The 17,769-nt window shown below is 44.2% G+C and overlaps 1 protein-coding gene, 1 long non-coding RNA gene and 2 other non-coding genes across 4 annotated transcripts in view; 1 reads left to right on the top strand and 3 right to left on the bottom strand.

Moving 5' to 3' along the window:
• Positions 1 to 1,009: 1,009 nt before the first annotated feature.
• Positions 1,010 to 5,806, bottom strand: LOC142767226 (uncharacterized). The gene is made up of 2 exons (XR_012884786.1): positions 5,658 to 5,806; positions 1,010 to 1,181 (listed from the first exon to the last, which is right to left on the bottom strand). It is a non-coding gene; the product is annotated as an uncharacterized LOC142767226 (long non-coding RNA).
• TRNAQ-UUG (transfer RNA glutamine (anticodon UUG)) lies at positions 5,350 to 5,421 on the bottom strand. Its single transcript has one exon. It is a non-coding gene; the product is annotated as a tRNA-Gln (tRNA).
• TRNAE-UUC (transfer RNA glutamic acid (anticodon UUC)) lies at positions 5,428 to 5,499 on the bottom strand. Its single transcript has one exon. It is a non-coding gene; the product is annotated as a tRNA-Glu (tRNA).
• Positions 5,807 to 8,590: 2,784 nt separating the features above from the next.
• Positions 8,591 to 17,769, top strand: part of LOC142761751 (uncharacterized) — a 20,759-nt gene continuing 11,580 nt past the window's right edge. Inside the window, exon 1 of the mRNA XM_075868493.1 lies at positions 8,591 to 8,685. The gene's annotated coding sequence lies outside the window, so the exon portion shown is untranslated. The remainder of the gene's footprint in view (positions 8,686 to 17,769) is intronic.

The following is a 17,769-nucleotide window of genomic DNA, read 5'->3' as shown; positions in this document are numbered from 1 at the left end:
AACTGTTATCGTCTATGCCATCTTCAGGTCAGATCCCATTAAAGAATCATTGGCTCTACTTTTAACGGACCACAAAACAGTAAGACAAAGCAGAATGTAGGAACAGTCAACGATACAGGACAATATACAAATTATGACCAATGAAACATTGTACATACTGTACACACTCGTCACTAATTTATATGCTTGAGTGGGCAGGTCTACTCGTCGTAATTCACTTCATAAAAATTTGGGGATTTTTCGTGTTGCCGTGCCATGGTTAGGCACTGATTAATAAGCTTTCTATTGCACTAAAGAGAACAGGTGGCATAAAAATTGGTTGACAGTCTCTAAGGAAACTTGAAAAACGGCTAACATTCTGAAGATTCTTTGTTGTCTAACGCTGAAGATGTCAATGGCTAACATTGAGAAGTTGCTGGTGGGTTTCGACTTGTTCTTCTATGCGGCCACGATGTTAACGCCATTCATCTATTTGCTGATGCGAAAACTTCATCCCACATGAATGCAACGGTACAATTTTCGTTGCATGAAGTTATAACTTGCCAGTGTTAGACGCCATAACCTACAGGTGGGTCACAGTACAGCTAATAGACGTATGGCCCACTGGTGAGCCAGACAGCAACTAAAATAAGAGTACAAGGCTGCAAGAGAACACAGCCAAGATATTTTCTAGCTTTTGCATGTATGTTAGCTCAGTAATGCCAATCTGTTGCTAACTCTCATGCCTGTCTCATCTTTCTCGCTTACTGAGCATGTGAAAGATTAATTTTAAACCTGTGCTTACAATGCTCTAGACTAAACGCATGTTTTAGCCTTCTGTCTTGTGGCACCTGCATACAGGTAAGTCTGCCCGTGCTAACGCCAAGATCTCCAACCATTACAAGTGTGACCTGCAATTGATCACACATGGTGAAAGTTGCCATTTGTCTCTAGAATGTGTGCAAGATCCTGACCCAGCTGAAGTTAGCAAATTGTACATTGCTAATAGCAATCGTCAACAAGCCTGTAGCACATAGTGAATGAAAGAAATAAACTTTTATATTTCTGCACTGGCATTTCTGAGCGCTACAGCTCTGGGTTGCCCTAGGCGGGAGCAGAGTCCTTCAATGCTCTGGCGGGAGGGTTTCTCATTCCAGGAATCTTCTGGCCACAAATTGCCTCTGGGGTCCCCGCGACAAGCCCTGGCAAAAGAGATTGGAGATTACAAAAACTTCATTATTTCTTAATACACAGATGAAAGACGAGGTTTTCTGCCACAGTGCATCACACTTCCTCTTGCTGTGTGTGTCAGCAGTTCTAAAATTAAGAGCTTGGTCTCTGCGTTTCATCCTAATCGAGTGAATGTACATTGCAAGTGAACCTGGGATACATAAAATGCAGAAAAAGCTTCCCAAAATAATTGTTAGGGAAGCATAGCTTGATCATTAATTACCACAGGAATCGTGCTTGGTGGTACAGTCTTGTGATTAGACTGAGCCATGCAGGGCCACAACATTAAATTGCTTTAGCTAATAATGGCAAATGAATTGGGCTCAAAGTTTCTGAAGAATATCCCGACCTTGATGGGCAGGCACTGTGTAGCTAACACAACGTGCCGTATAAAGCAAGCTGCTGTATACGAGGCTTGGCACGATTTGAAATTGGCTGTGTGATGAATGCCGTCGCAGACAGAAGGTGTGCCAGTCGCAATAAAACTGCTTCATATCCATGAAAACACTAAATTCCTTGTTTTTTTCGAGATTTATTTGTAGCTGTGTCTGATGTGCTAATGGGGCATAAAGATCCAAAAGGAATACTACTAAATGCTTGGAACTATAAGTACTGTGTGGCTTGTGGCTGAAACTTTTTCTATCAATTGAGTACTGCAAGTCAAATTAAGGAGCCACCTGTTTGTGTACATGTGCCTTGCTGGCAGAACAGCTGTAGAGACTGTCGGTAGTTTTCTTAGTCGCTTTAGCTGCTACGTAAAGGTCGAGTCTACTGCGCAACACGGGGGTGTGCTGATCCAAAATATATGCCGAGAAATATTAAAGACTATTACTTTGTAAAGCCAGAGTGCAAAACTCGACCTGAAGCAAAAGAATAGACCTCTTCATTTATTAAATACATAACTGGAACATCCTCTTATGCGGTACGTGTTTCCGAGAAAAAGTTTTTTACTGGAACTTTTATTTATTTATTATTTATTTACAGAATACTGTCAATCACCCCACGGGGATTATTACAGGGGTGAGCATCACTGTCACAACTTTCGACGTTTGAATCAAGAAAAAGCAGAATAATAAAGAACACATAATCACTGAACACAGCATTACGGCATAGAACAATCATACATAGTTATTTGAACGATAACCAAGTACGAAGTACCCCAATGGTACACTAACAAAAAACAGGAGTCGAGAAGAAACTAAGCACAGAAAGAAGAAAACACAGATCGAGTATTGTTATCAAGGAACCTTATTAAACAATAAATATATGCAGGCAAGTGTTTTAGTATGACAATTGGAAACAGGAAGGACCGTGTGAAGAAAAACAGGTGATCACTGTACATGCTAAATAAGTTAGAATAGATCAGTGCCTTCAATTAATTTCATAAAGTTCTCTAATGTTGGCTGCTGTGTAATGACTGGATTCAGTGTGTTCCATTCACGAATTACGTGCGGGAAGAACGAATAGAAAAAAGTATTATTACTAAATGAGTATTCTTCGAGTTCCCATGCATGGCTTCGCCTCGTCGGTCTGGTGTCTCGAAAGCTCTAGTAAAGATCTGGATTTATGCGGAATGATCTGTGTAAAAGTAGATAAAGAAATTTGAGCCGGAAAACCTTTGCACGACTGTCAAGGGTGGCTAGACCAGCACGATGTAGTAAAGCAGTAGGTGAGTCGTTGCACCCGTATCTGTTGAAGATAAAGCGCACTGCTTTCCGCTGAACCCTTTCCGGTATAGCGATACTACTCACAGTGTGAGGAAACCACACAATATTAGCATATTCTAAGACCGGGCGGACAAATGTGACGTAAGCAAGCTTCGTTTCATGTGTGGCAAATGACGGGGCCTTTTTAATAAAAAATAATTTGCTCATCGCTTTTTTGGACACTTGACGCACGTGCTCTGTCCCACTAAGATCAGATGAAATTGTGATACCAAGGTATTTGTACTGGTTAACCCTTTGTAGTGGCACATTATTAAAATGGTATTGAAAATAAAACTTACACCTTGTTGGTAATGGACATAAATACAGTTTTGTCAATGTTTATAGTCATTTGCCAATCATCGCACCACTGAGCTATTTTGTTTATTGAATTACTCGGGGGTGCAGGAACAACCACTGCGATACAATGTCAGCAAAACTCTTGTCTCTTGTTGAATGGGCTGAAAAACAAATACATATGTAACTTAAAAAAGATCGAGATACGCAATCTCCTTTTGCAACAACGCAACCGATGGGCAACTTACACATTTACCCTTCTACGCATGCCCAATTTTCTCATTTTTCGCCTATATATGTACACCACTCCGATATTAAATCTTTGTTGAAAGTCGGTGCTCTTTTCTGTCCTTGTTTTTTTTTTTTTCGCTTCCGTAGTTACGAAGTAACTACTTCTAAATTGTGCTGTTCCTGCATTCAGTTATGTCCTACCAACTTGCCCAAGCTTCCACGCTTCATAACTGTTGTACTAATGCTTTCAGCATGTAGCATAGAATGCAATAAAAGGAGCATCGTGAAGTACTCTGAAGAGGTGTGACATCATTGCAGTGTTTCATGCCGACTACAGCTGGATGGTGAAATGGAGTATGAACGTGGCCAAACCTATGTAACCTCACTATCTTCTTTGTGAAGATACAGATACTCTAGATTACATTAACAGTGCTAGTACTAGATGGCAGTTTTCAGTGTCTTGGCTATTAGATAGCAGGGGTGTTTAAATGTAAACTGATAAAGATATTAAATTGACAATGCTCAAATTATTTTGTGGCAATAGCCCTCTGTAGAGACAGCTAAATATATTCTTTAGAACACCAGTGCAAAAGCTCACAAAATATGGACAGCTAAACGTGAATGCGTGCAGCACAGGTACTGAGATTGTTGTGCTGGTTTTCTCAAGATAATGCATATGCAACTAGCTCACCAGTACCACCTACGCAAGTTTATTTCTATTTGTTTGTACAGCCTTTATCTCTCCGTTTTCATTAAATAATAAATTTGAGACGAAGAACCAGAAAACTGAAAGCCAACTCCCACCAAATTATTTATTAACCAAAAGCAGCGTGACGAAGGTGATTACGATTGTGAACATGATGGAGAATTTCTTTTAATTATGTGGCGACACTGTGAAATGATGCAGTTGTTTACAAAGCACCGACTTGGATGTAGATACTCCAGAAAACATATTTCTGACATATATACAGGAGAAGTAGTACTGAATCTCAGAAACCTAATATCCATAAGAGAAGAAAAGCAGCAAAAACATACATCGTGGCTCACCTCATAAGGAAACGCACCCAAATGCAACAAAAAAAAAAAGGAGAGAAAAAGACAGTTTGAGAAGCACAAAAAGATAAAAAGCAATAAAGGTCTCGCCGAGATTTGAACTCGGATCGCTGGATTCAAAGTCCAGAGTGCTATGACGATAGTTATAGCGCGAGAACAAAACGACGACACAGAGAAAAGGAGGACACGAAAGACACGAGCGCTGGTGTCGTTCGTGTCCTTCTTGTCTCTGTGTCGTCGTTTTGTTCTCGCGCTATAACTGTCTTTCTTGTCCTTCTTATGTCTGTGTCGCCATTTTGTTCTCGTGCTATAACTATCGTCATGCCATACCAACTAGTCCAAGCTGCCACACTTCCAGAGTGCTAACCATTACAACATGAGACCAGGCTGCTCACACAACTGCACGCAGCTGGATCGACAGTTTATTTGCCTTTGAGCCATTCGCGATAAAATGATTCGATCATGATTCGGGCTGACCGCAATCTAAGTTAAGTGCCTAGATCATGCACCGTGCACCGGATCTATGCTAGACAACTTGTGCATCACTCAAAAAAAAAAAAAAAAGCTAACAATACCGTGAATTTAGGTTCAGCTGCGCAAAAGTACGTTTAACTACCCGGAAAGATAGGCGCGGCACCTACATTCGGCAAGGACTCAAGATTTCAACATGCTTTACGCAAAAGTACGTTTAACTACCCGAAAAGATAGGCGCGGCACCTACATTCGGCAAGGTCTCAAGATTTCAACATGCTTTACGCAAAAGTACCTTTAACTACTCGAAAAAATAGGCGCGGCACCTACATTCGGCAAGGTCCCACAATTTCAACATGCTTTATTTATGCAGGGAAGTAAAAAGAGGTCTCACCGAGATTTGAACTCGGATCGCTGGATTCAAAGTCCAGAGTGCTAACCATTACACCATGAGACCACAACGTTCCGACGCCGGGAATCGAACCCGGGCCTTCTGGGTGAAAGCCAGATATCCTAGCCACTAGACCACGCCGGAGATGCTCTGCTGGCCACTATTGTAGCTATATGACCCCACTAAGCTTCACTATCAACTTCATTGTGTTTTCGAACGCTTTGCAAACTTGAATGGATATACATCGCGTAAATAAATTACGTTTGTGATCAAACCACGTCGGTAACGCAGAGGAAACTTACGAGCATGGTTTGCGATCACGGGAGCCATGATTTTGAATGCCGCACCTACGTTTGCCAGCGCGAGAGCTCAAAATCTTGCGTTGAAGTTGCGGCGTACGAGTTCTGTGTGCCGCAATAGATACAATAACAAATCGGCCTAGCAGCGCAAGCTTCGAACACAAAGTCCCGTTATTGCAGCGGGTGCACATGTGTGTATTACTTTCTTCATTTTCGCTCACGCATCATTTACCCAATATAAACAACCTAACACTTGTCGTAACAAACACATTCAAACGCTACCAAAAAAAAATTTAAAAACTTATCACTAATACTTTGTTTTCGCGGCACGCAATATATTACTCAAAACAAGTGTAAAACATGATTGAAGCATATGGTTTGAAGCCTTCAAGCGTAGCATAGTAAGAAAATAAGCCTTCAAGACTGGCTGCCTGTAAAAATCTTAGAGGCCATGCTTTAAATTGCTTTTTTTATCATCAACGACAATCCATTGCTGCGACCATTGTAAGCTGTTGTAACTTTTTGATGTGTAATTTTGTGATAGTTCATTAATTTTACTGTTCTGGTCCGGACACCACAAGGTACCTACCCAATACAAAAAGGACGACCACAAACACCATCATCATCATCATTATTGCTGCAATTTTTACGCTACTAGCAACAAAATCACTAGTAAGTGCTAATAATGTGTCGCCCTGACAAGTATTTGAATTGTTCAGGAAAACACAAAATAATACTTGCTTATATTGTGGGACTTTATGTTTTATGGCTTTTGAAATTCTCAAGGTTTTACGATTTTGGAGGCTATGCTTTCTACGTCTTATGAGATTGCCTATCGAAAACAGTGCTGCAGTATTTTAAGCTGACGACTAAATTTGGAAAAAAAAGGCTCTGACAATTTGTTTTCTTGACAAGTAATATAATAACAAATCAAAATTAAAATATTATGTGCTTTTCTTTGTAACTTTTAGAGTTGCTGGCACACATGCATCTTGGAGGTCATGCTTTTTTGCGTCTTGTCATTGCTCACCGACAATGGTGCTGCAATAGTTTACGCTCTAAACTGAAAAATTATATTAGGTTTAAATAACTTGTATTCTTGACACGTAATATACTGCTCAAATAAATTGTAAAATAACAAAGATTTTAAATAAATAATAGCCATTTATTTCTAGTTTTCTTGGGGATGTAATTTATTAAGAATTTTGTATTTTTTTCGCAGTATATGCTGAACTGATTTACTGCAACAAAATACTACAAAGTTATGCTGTTATTTTTTACACATACTTGTGCATAACTGCGTACGTAAATTTTTGAGACAGTAAATACGTGTACATCTTGGAGGCCATGTTTTTTATTTGAATCAGGTTATTTTTTAACGATGACGATGGGAAAATCTTTTTGTAACTGGCCACGCAAAATACACTGCTATTTTCACTCTAGCGGAATTGTAAAAAATTACAATCTATTTATTTTGGCATAAATAATAATTTGATTGAATGAGCCCTTGAGATTGTCAGCTCATGAAAACTTTGGAGGCTTTGCTTTTGTTTTGTTTTTAAGATGGCATTGGTAACCAGTGACGGCGCTGTAATCGTTTCGGAGCTTTTGTAGCAGACGATGTTTAGTTCAACTGAGGCAGTCTAGCGAGACATTAAGTTGTTGTTGCTCTGACACATATAATTACATTGCAATTACAAACAATCAAAAGTCATGCGTACTGCGCACATATCACCGAGCAACTAGAGCTAAGTTTCATTTCAGGGACATAATTACCATTAACTCATCAAAATAACGTTCTCCGTGATGACGAAGTATTGGTGTTTTCTAGAATGAGTTACAAAGCAAATGCATTTGTGTGAAGCGCCACTTATAGTTGAGAATGCTGTTACGGACATACTTCTGAAAGTGAGACGATAAGTAATGTGTTATGATATCTGCCATTAAGCTGCCTGTGCGCCTAGCTCCTTCATACGCCGTAGTCAGCATTGGCTGGCTGGTTGTTTAAAGCACGTTTTGTAAACTTGCATGCTTACTGACGGCGTCGCCGATTCGTTTGTGGAACAAGAGCCTAATTTATGAGCTGCCTGCGCTGACTTCGAACTTTCTTTTCCCGCTTGGCTAATCAACATGCTTCGATCTTTCGCCGAATCTCGTGTCAAAGTTTTCGTACCTCGTGCATAATTTAGTGGATGACGGGAACTAGTGCGGGGATGGCGGCGGGGTTCGATCGAATGTATACATGTACATGCCCTCTTCGGAAAACGGTATTTTTATCCACGAAATGCTGGCCCGCTCACCGGCTTTCTCGCTAGCGTGCATTGCGTTTCCTTCCCGGAAACACATCGAGAGAAAAGGAAGTCGCAATCCGGAAACGAACAAACCACGAAGAAAGAACAGCCGCGAAAATCACAACGAGCGTTATTCAAAGCACCCTTGGATTTAGCTTTCGGATTCCGAGCCACGCAAAGCACTCTACGTGGCATGCACGTCAGGACTTCTCCATAAACGTGCCTCAAAAGTGTGGTTAAAAAGTGATTGCGCTACCTAGGTGGAAAAGTAAATACTAATATTGTGTACATGTAAGGCAGGTATGCTCGAACTTCAGTTTGTGTTTTGCTGTAAATGGCGCAAACGTCAAACTTGGTAACACTTTTGTTTCGTTACGATTTCAGAATAACCGAGACGTTTCAAACATATGAGAAAGAAGATCCACGTATTTCGCGCGTTGTTCCAGATTTCTGTTTCATATTGGTGCTGTTTATTGCTGCCTAGCGGTTAACAAGCAGATCAACAGACTTCGAGAATATTTAGGAGCTGGCCATCTTGAAGGCCGTATTTCTAGCGCCAAAGTAGTTCAAGAGATCTCCGCTAGGCGCGTTCACGACGCTGCGAGGTTTTTGTTTTCCGCAGATTTCGCTTCTGGTTTGCTTGGGCGACAAGTTGCTCTTTCTCTTGTGTCTCTGCGGCGCCAAATGCGGCTCGGAAAGATTGTTTCGCTCAGCAAGGCGGTCCTCGTGTTCGCCATGAGGTGAGTCGAACACGATTCGTTTTGTGCTTCGATTCGTCCGCGCTGTAGACTTGATCGCCGCGCGCATCCCGTTTTTCCCGATACGGGACGGTCTGAGTTCATTGCGCAACGCCGTCCATGTCTTCTCTGGGACAGACATGTTCACCGGCAGTCTGTCTGATCGAATTGAGAATAAGCCTAAGTCTCATTGAAACATTCGCGCCTCATTTCATCGGGTTTCGCACGAAGAGAAGTGAACCAAGGTGAAGGTGCGTATGGGTGGTAGGATTCTTTCGCTGTGTGCTTTGAAAATCGGGGCAGATTCTCTAGCCGCAAACTTACTTTCTAATAAGGCGCTGCTTGAGATAGGGAAACCTATACCGTGGCACCTGGAGCTGCATTTTTGTCTTTATAAAATTAATACTTCTTGTATTACATCTCAGCCGTATTTTTTTTTCTAAATTTATACCGATCAATACTGAGACCTATACCTGCCGATCCCATTCAAATTAGGGACATCGTCTTCGGAATGAATTTTAATACATAAGTATTGTTCAGTGATTGCCATGTTGTTTTCAAATACATCAAACAGTAATTGTATCGCACGAGACATCATTTTCACGTTGTTAGAAATATGTCAGTTACGAACACGTCACAAGCAGTTTTGTATTTGTTTCATGTGGAATATTGCCGTGTTTGTTGATTTATTTGATTGATATGTGGGGGTTTTAACGTCCCAAAACCACATATGGTTATGAGAGATGCCGTATAGTGTGGGCTCCGGAAATTTCGACCACCTGGGCTTCTTTAACGTGCACCCAAATTTGAGCACACGTACCTACAGCGTTTTCGCCTCCATCGAAAATTTGCTGTGTTAGTTTTTATTTTTGTTATGTGCACTGTTGCACTACTCACTCTGTTACGGCCAGCGGTATTTGGAAATAACTAATTAGGCTTACTCAGAAAAGTGGCAAATTTGAGAATTGACCAACAATTTCCCTGCGAGACTGTGCATCCACAGGAAGATCTCAAAATAGTAAAAGAGAGCTGTTACAGTTGGCAAGTATTCATTCTGAAAGACATGGCGTGTAAACACGGACGCAACGAACTAGTCCAGACACCACAAACGCCGACAAAAGAACTGGAGAATCGCACAAAAACGGAAAAGAAAGAAGGTGCGTGAACTTATCTGCGTGCATACCCAAGCAGGAGGCGAACCTGTCAATCCTTCACGAGTGCTGCTCTACGTAAAAGGGCCCCTAAGCCATGCCGAATTCAAAGGCCCAACTGTACTTTCTTTCTCGCCATTTATTTCTTCTTTAAACACGCGGAAGGTCAGCACGGAGCGTTCAGCCAGTCAGGATTTCGTGCTTTTCGACTGCACACTGATATATCCGCTTGCGCAGCCGCAGAAAAATCAGTTTATCGCGCGCAACAGTTGTGCGAGACTGTACGCAGCGCGGGCATGCAGCAGCATGGAAAAGCAGGATAGGAAACAATTCGCATCTGATATCTCTCGCATATCGACCTATGCAAAGCTTTCATCCGCACGTCATGCGACCAAGCTACTGGCGTAATAAATTGTGCCCCAAATACGGAAAAGGAACTTTTCGAATAGCGTACGCTGTAGGCGGGCGTTGCGCGCGCTTAGCGTTTTCGTATGAGCGTCATATGTGTTTTGTATAGCGTTTGTGCACGCGAACGAATAGCGTTTGCGGGGACGCTAGCGCACACTCGCAGCACGCTCGCTCACCGCAAAGGGACTTTGCGGGCCGCGCGCTATTTCGGATTTTTCGCTGGTAAACCGCAAACGCGAACGGTGGTCACCGTTATGACGCATGCGCAGTGACCGCAACGAATAGCGTGCGTAAAGTCTTGCGTACGCTATTCGAAAACTTAAATTCCAAATATCGCTTACGTTTTTGATACTTTGAGGGGCTATTTAGGGGCCTTTAAGGCATTTGATTTTTTTTATTATGCGAATCAATCGAATATTAGCTAAGCATTTACTACCACTTTTATCGATGTGCCATGCCTCAATCATTAGACGCGTTTATTCATACCCGTGCGTCTGCAAAACTGCGCATTCATCGACCATTGACGTGCACTTACACTCTCGACAATCTCAAAATAGTTTAGAATGCGAACCTCCGGTTAGCAACATTTTATTTTTCAATAATCTCTGGTTAACACAGCGGCTCTTCTGTAGTGCGCTGGAGCGACAGCAGCTAAAAATTAGGGGACCCTTAAGCTTCGCCTTTGGGAGTTGAACGCAATTGCGACATCCTATAGGGTGAAACACTCGGTGCATGAAGCCTTTTCGAAATTGCTATGCTCCCACTACGTGGCTTTAAGGAAATGGGCACAGTAGCGTGTGTGCCTTTTGTAGCGGGGTACCGGCTTTCAACCACGGAGCCATTATGATAATCACATACGTTGATGCCCGTTGGCAATGGACGCTTGTACCACGCATTGTTACTGCAATATTTCATGTTGCATTGTGAAGCATGTATACAAACCGCGTACGTGTGCTTGTCAAGCATGAAAGCTTCTTTCACTGCATTTACAAATAGATCAAGTTATCTTCACTGTTTTTACTAGCAGAGGCGGACATTCTTAAAAGAACAATACGAAAAGAACTTCCAATCACAGCTCATGGTACTAGGTGCCTCCCATTCGAAAAGAGTCTGACTGATAATACTCCTTATGACATGTTAATGCCCCACCACGGTGGTCTAGTGGCTAAGGTACTCTGCTGACCCGCAGGTCGCGGGTTCGAATCTCGGCTGCGGTAGCTGCATTTCCGATGGAGGCGGAAATGTTGTAGGCCAGTGTGCTCAGATTTGGGTGCACGTTAAAAAAACCCCAGGTGGTCGGAATTTCCGGAGCCCTCCACTACGGCGTCTCTCATAATCATATGGTGGTTTTTGGGACGGTAAACACCGCATATCAATCATCAATCAATGACCTGTTTATGTTGTTGGGACTTCATTCATTATGGAAAAGTCGCATGATCGATAGACACGTGGAGCCACCACGGTCGACGAGATCCGTTTTTCGAGAAGCAGCTGCTCAAGTGCGCAGTGTTGTTGAGTCTTTTGACGCCGTTCCGGACTAGCTTCCCCTTCTTGACGCTTGTGTGTGTTTGCCTGACTTCTGATGAAGTATGTTGTGCGTGCTTCACTGGTTCACTGGTGATGATTTCGTGCATTAAAGGAAAAAAAAGAGGCGTAGCCGTGTGGTAGAACATCCGCTTGCCACGAGAACGACTCGGGTTCGAACGCCACTTAAACCCAAACAACCCTGGTTAGGTCCCCGCTGGTCCAGGATTTTATAAAATTAATTTTATTTGAATCGTTCTCGATCATTCGTCGCTTAGAATTGACAACTCTGACGCCGACGCCAGAATTTCTGCAAAACGAGCTCTTTAACGCTATAGCGTTAAAAGGAACCTCGTACAACACGTCTCTAAGTCAATCAGTGAAATCGTTCACAGAGCAAAGTGCGTTTGTACCACACATCATTACTGCAATATTTCATGTTGTATTGGGTATACAGGACGCGCGTGTGTTTGTAAAATATGAACGTAACTTTCACTGCGATTCCAAGCATATCTAGTTATTTTCACTCTATTCAAAAGCCCAGAGGCAAATACCGTGATAAAAAAAAAAGGGGGGGGGGGCGTGGCTGTGTTGTATACAACACCCGCTTGCCACGGAAACGGCCCGGGTTCGATTCCTACTTGACCTGGAATTTGTCAATATTTATTTATTTTTTGCATCTTTTTTAATTTTTCGGTCATGCAAAGATGACTTTTCGCTCACCACGAATGACGCCGACGCCGTAATCATGAGATGCGTGTCATGTTGGAACATGACTACATGCCATTCTCATGATGCGCTCGTATTCGTTTCGCTAGCTTCACATATACCATATTTGGTATTATGGGACATGAATGGATAACAAAGGTATGTTACTGGTGCAAACATGATAATCATGAGATGCGTGTCATGTAACAACATGACTACATGCCACGCTCATGATGCGCTGGCGGCCGTTTCGCTAGCTGCACTTATACCAAATTTGGTATTACGGAACGAGAATTGATGACTAATGTAAATGACACGTTCAGTGATGATATTTATAACATGCGTGTCATGTTAAAGCTTTATTACATGCCACGCCAACGATGCGCCTGCGGACATATACAATATTTGGTATTACGTGACATGAATGACTGACGAAGGTATAAGACTGGTGCAAACATGATAATCATAACATGAATTTCATATAAGAAGACGACGACATGCCGCGCTTATTATGTGCTCGTGGTCGTTTCGCAGGCTTCATATATACCAAGTTTGCTATTACGTGACTTGATTAGATTACGAAGGTATGTGACTAGTGCAAACATGATAATCACTACATGCGTGTCATGTAAAACATGGGACTTACACGATACGCTCATAGCACACTAGCGGCCATTTAGCTTGCTTCACATATACCAAATTTTGTATTGCGTGAGGTGAATTGAACTCAAATGCCAGGCACAAACATGATGACAATGACATGGAAGTCATGTATGGTATAATTTACATTCGCTTCGTAACGTTGTGCTGATTTCAATGTGACATATCAACCTTTTTCATTCGGGCTTCGCATACCATCGATTCCCACAGTACGTGGGATCTGCCAATTTTTGTAGTTGTCATATCACTTTCTCTGGTTCCGCACTCACATACGACCGCAAGGGTTCGTTTCATCATACCTGATGGATGTTAGTCGTTGGTATGGAGATGTTTGATTAAGCGTTAACGTAGATGCATCCACGTTTGAAGAATGATAGTGTTAGCTAAGAAAGAGCAATAGACATTGCGCAAGCTGTCTTATATCAACGTACAGAAAACTTGAAACTACTGTAAGGACACGTTTTGTTTTCGTGTTCTACCGATTCTAATGACGGAGGGATCAAACATGTTTTTTTTTTTGGGGGGGGGGGGTAGGGGGGTAGGTCCGACTCAGAAAACGTAAAGCGCAGACTTTACTTTCCCCCTTCGTGCGCATGGCTATGCTCGCAACTATATGAAGCCTATACAGATAACGGAGCGAAGGAATTGTGGCGCAAAAGCTGATAAGGTACCATGACCGAGAGAGACAGCATTGAATTTGAACGGTGTGTGCCCGACAGAGCGTGTAAGGTCGACCGGAGTGCGTTTAACTGGGCCGCGGTCTATCGCCCTCCCCCTGACTGGGTGACGGCCAAGCGGGGGTCGGCTGGACGTGATTCCCGTTTGCATCGAAGGTCGCGGCCAAGAGAGGGTGTTCGAGGGCGCCGTGCTAAGAAGTGTGTGGGTGAGTGAGAGAATTACCAGGGACAGATAGGCTGGGGGGGTGCGAACCAGAACGCGTGGTGGCACCCTGGGCTCCGAATCGATACGGCACACGCTCGCCCACTTTTTGCGGCGCAACGGCCGCCGCGGCCGGTACAGTGCAAGAGCCCCCCCCCCCCCCCCCCCCGTGTGTGTGTGTGCAGTACGTGCGGGGCGTGATTGCAGGGAGCTTGCGTGCCGACCCTCCCATCGAGGGGGGGGGAGGGGTGCAAGTCGCTGTCACATCCGCCATTCCACGCAGAAGGAATCGAATGTGAACCACGGTGTGATAGGTGTAGGTGTTCTGTTGTGTGACCATCCTACGCTGGCCACACATCGCTTCCTCTAGTAGACGTGTGCACGTGGAGGGGAGGGTGCAAGGGAAGTGGAGGCCACCAACCCCTATAGGGTTCACATGTTTACGTGCGAAGCAGCGCATGGAGACAAGGCACCAAAGGAACGAAAAGACAGGACAACCACTACATCTGGATATATGCATGCACCCGTCAGCAAAAGTTCGTGGACCACGGGAGCGCGTGCCGCAGTCGCCATTTAAGGCCAAACTCCATAAGCGCGAAAATGCACGCGACAGCGACGAGCGACGCTATGAGCGACGAAACAGGGCGGTCGCGCGACGTGTCGCGTACTCATTTTCGCGCGATCGCTCGGTTCTCCAGATTTGGAAACCGTCGCTCATCGCCCGGAAGTGCTGGGCTCAAGCAGCCAATAGAAAAAAACCGGAAAAGGATATAAATCAGTGACGTACTGCCGGTTGTTTTCACGGCCAACGGCGATGAGCGCAACGCGTACAATGAGCGCCTCATTGATGTAATCGAACGTGGGCGCAACAAAAAATAACGCAATGTTTATTACGCATGTGCATATAAAAAGTGCTGCAAGGCAATAATAAACACTTTCCGTTCCATTACACAACAATATATCTTATTTTTAAATTGGAAACCGCTCGCTACGCGGTTTTCTTGGTGCGAGTTGACGGCCTCATGCCAGCAACAGTGGAATTCGCTCGCCGAAGCCGTCGCGTGAATGAGGTTTGCCTGCGCTAGCGACTGATCGCGCGACGCCGATCTACGTCGCGTCGCTCGTCGCTGTCGCGTGCATTTTCGCGCTTATGGAGTTTGGGCCTTAGTCGCGATCCGCCCGCTGTCGAGAGCACTGCACTGACAGAGTAGCTGTCGAAAGCATAGACTCTCAGGGAATTTATCCGAGAAATTCTCTCGACAGCAAACGGATGGCCACTACACCGCGCAGACAGCAGAGGTGTACGGACGGCAACGGTCCGTGTACTTTTGCTCGCGGTTGTAACCACCAGCATGCCACATGTAACATTGAAGTTATAATAGTTTCATCTTGTCTGTCAAAGAAAGATGATTCGCAATCGCTCAGAACAACCGAATATAGCCCCCTTCTAGTCACGTGAGAGGGGGGCCCAAGGTCTGCATCATACATTTAGTTAATAGGGAGGGGGGCGCTGACACAAACCTACGCCCCCCCCCCCCCAAGAGGAACACTGCGTACGCCTATAGGGGGAAGCGCGTTGTCTTATGCACTCGACCGAAAAGGCCCGTGTGCTCAAATCTGGGTGCACGTTAAAGAACCCCGGGTAGTCGAAATTTCCGGTGCCCTCCACCACGGCGTCTCTCATAATCATATGGTGGTTTTGGGACGTTAAACCCGACATATCATTCGAGAAGGGGAAAGGTGAGCGCTTTCTCCTTCCCCTGTTTTCCTGGAGGAAACAGTAACAAAATTAATGCGATTAAAGAAATATCAGAGCATCTACACGGAGTGAAAGATCATGAGTGGGTGAAGCTCCGGAGGTACATCGGTAAACAGTGAATCCCACCCTCAGCCGTTCCAGAGTTTCGAAGAGCCTGTCCCAGTGTACTTCCGCGGTAGAAAGCGTTAGCAACGCGTGCGGTTTGTCCTGCTGGCGAATCACGGCAAAGAGGTCCTTGCGGCGTTTTCGCCGGCATTGCGCCGTGTTCGGAAAGCCCCACGTGAAGGCCAGGTCTCGGTTGAGCATTTCGTCGATGAACTCGCGCTCGTCCCTCTAAAGTTGCTGCCGGCTGAACGAGCTGGTTGTGGGAGCGAGCGCCGTAGCTCGCGCCCGCCGCTCTCGAATTGCTGACACGTGAACGAACTGGTTATACGAGTGAGCGCCGCAGCGCCATCTATTCAGCACTCCGATTACTAGGGGTGGCTACGACGGACAACGCGGACAAGCCCACATCCTGCTGAGGAGCCTCGCTTCAAAAAGCTCGTACGCTCCATGATGCATTTTCCTACAGCAACTCGAAGGCTAAAACCACCTTTTAAAAAGATTTGGTGTAAAAATGTTTACAGCAAATGCTGCATGCTGTAAGATCACAGCAAAGGTCGCGTGCACCGTAGTTGTCCGCCGCCGCTGGTGTCCGCAACAACTATCGTTCAAAGGGAGAAAAAAAAACTAAGTAAAGAAAAATAACAATGGCACATGAATACAACCCGGATCCCCTGCGTGCCAGCCCAGCATTGTACCGCATAGCTACGCCCGTGCTTGGAACTCCGTGGCAAAGTGACCCTAGGCAGGCTTTATGTCTGGAAATAAATCGCATTAATGTGTTTCATAAACACTTCAGAACAGCAGAGAAATAGCCAGGCGTCACACAATTTGAATTGCATAATGAGTGGGTTGTCGAATTGCATGACCCATTACAATAGTGCTAGGCATAATTCTTCATCGTCGTTATCCAAAGCATAAAAAAATGGTGCGAAATTTCTTCCAAGTGTGTAGCGGGTACCACGCTTCACCGAATAATTACGAATGATGGCATAGTGAATGCCTCCCTACTACACAAGAATTATGATGATTTATGGCGTAGAGGGTGCCCTGCAAGTATGCTTGTAGCAGGTACCCAAATAGTGTTCAAAGAAGGCTCTGAAAGGCCGCTCTTCCAGCTTTTGTGATGACTGTGCTGTGCGTTCCGTACAGTCCTGGCGGTTCTTTTTCTCCTTTACACCGAAAACTTTCTGCTCTTAATGTGGTTTCGCACTTCCTCCAGAATGGGAGGCACTGGAAGATTTGTGCACATCACATGGTTTCGCATTACTTCTGGGATCAGCCGATCTTTCGCCAATCGACGGTGTTATGTGATAACGTCGTGTTATGTGATTGCGTCGCAAAATTTGGCGACCCTCAACGTCCTAGGGCAACATCATCACACGATAACGTTTAGACCCCTCATGTTTACGTTGGCGCCATCGATGGTCAGGTTTGGAGCTCTACGACGCATCTGAGGCTTTCTCCTTAAAACTAAACAGCAGAAAAATGGCGCAGTATCGGTACATGCATAGACACACACTGTGTGAATGGCTAAGGAAAAAGAGTGACGTTAAAGGGACACTAAAGTCAAGTAACAATTTACGTCAAAGTGAAAGCTCAATGTATGACATCTAAAACGACAATATTATCAATAACAGTACCCTACGTACCGAGAAATCAAGGTAAATGCACAAGAACACAAGCGCCGCAGTAGGACATTATAAAAATGATCCCGGTGACATCAGATGGACCGCCTACAATTAATCACTAGTAATCGATCTAACTGCACTAAATAATGAACCTTTCGTGCATCAAGGAACGCAATAAAATGCTGCTTGTTCGTTTCTATTTGATTCACGGGAAAAAAAAAAAAACGCCGGACGTTACTATGGGGAATCGCGCGAGTGGCTCAAA

Source organism: Rhipicephalus microplus, chromosome 7, assembly GCF_043290135.1.
Source record: "Rhipicephalus microplus isolate Deutch F79 chromosome 7, USDA_Rmic, whole genome shotgun sequence".
NCBI lineage: Eukaryota > Metazoa > Arthropoda > Arachnida > Ixodida > Ixodidae > Rhipicephalus > Rhipicephalus microplus.
This window is presented reverse-complemented; position numbering and strand designations above follow the sequence as displayed.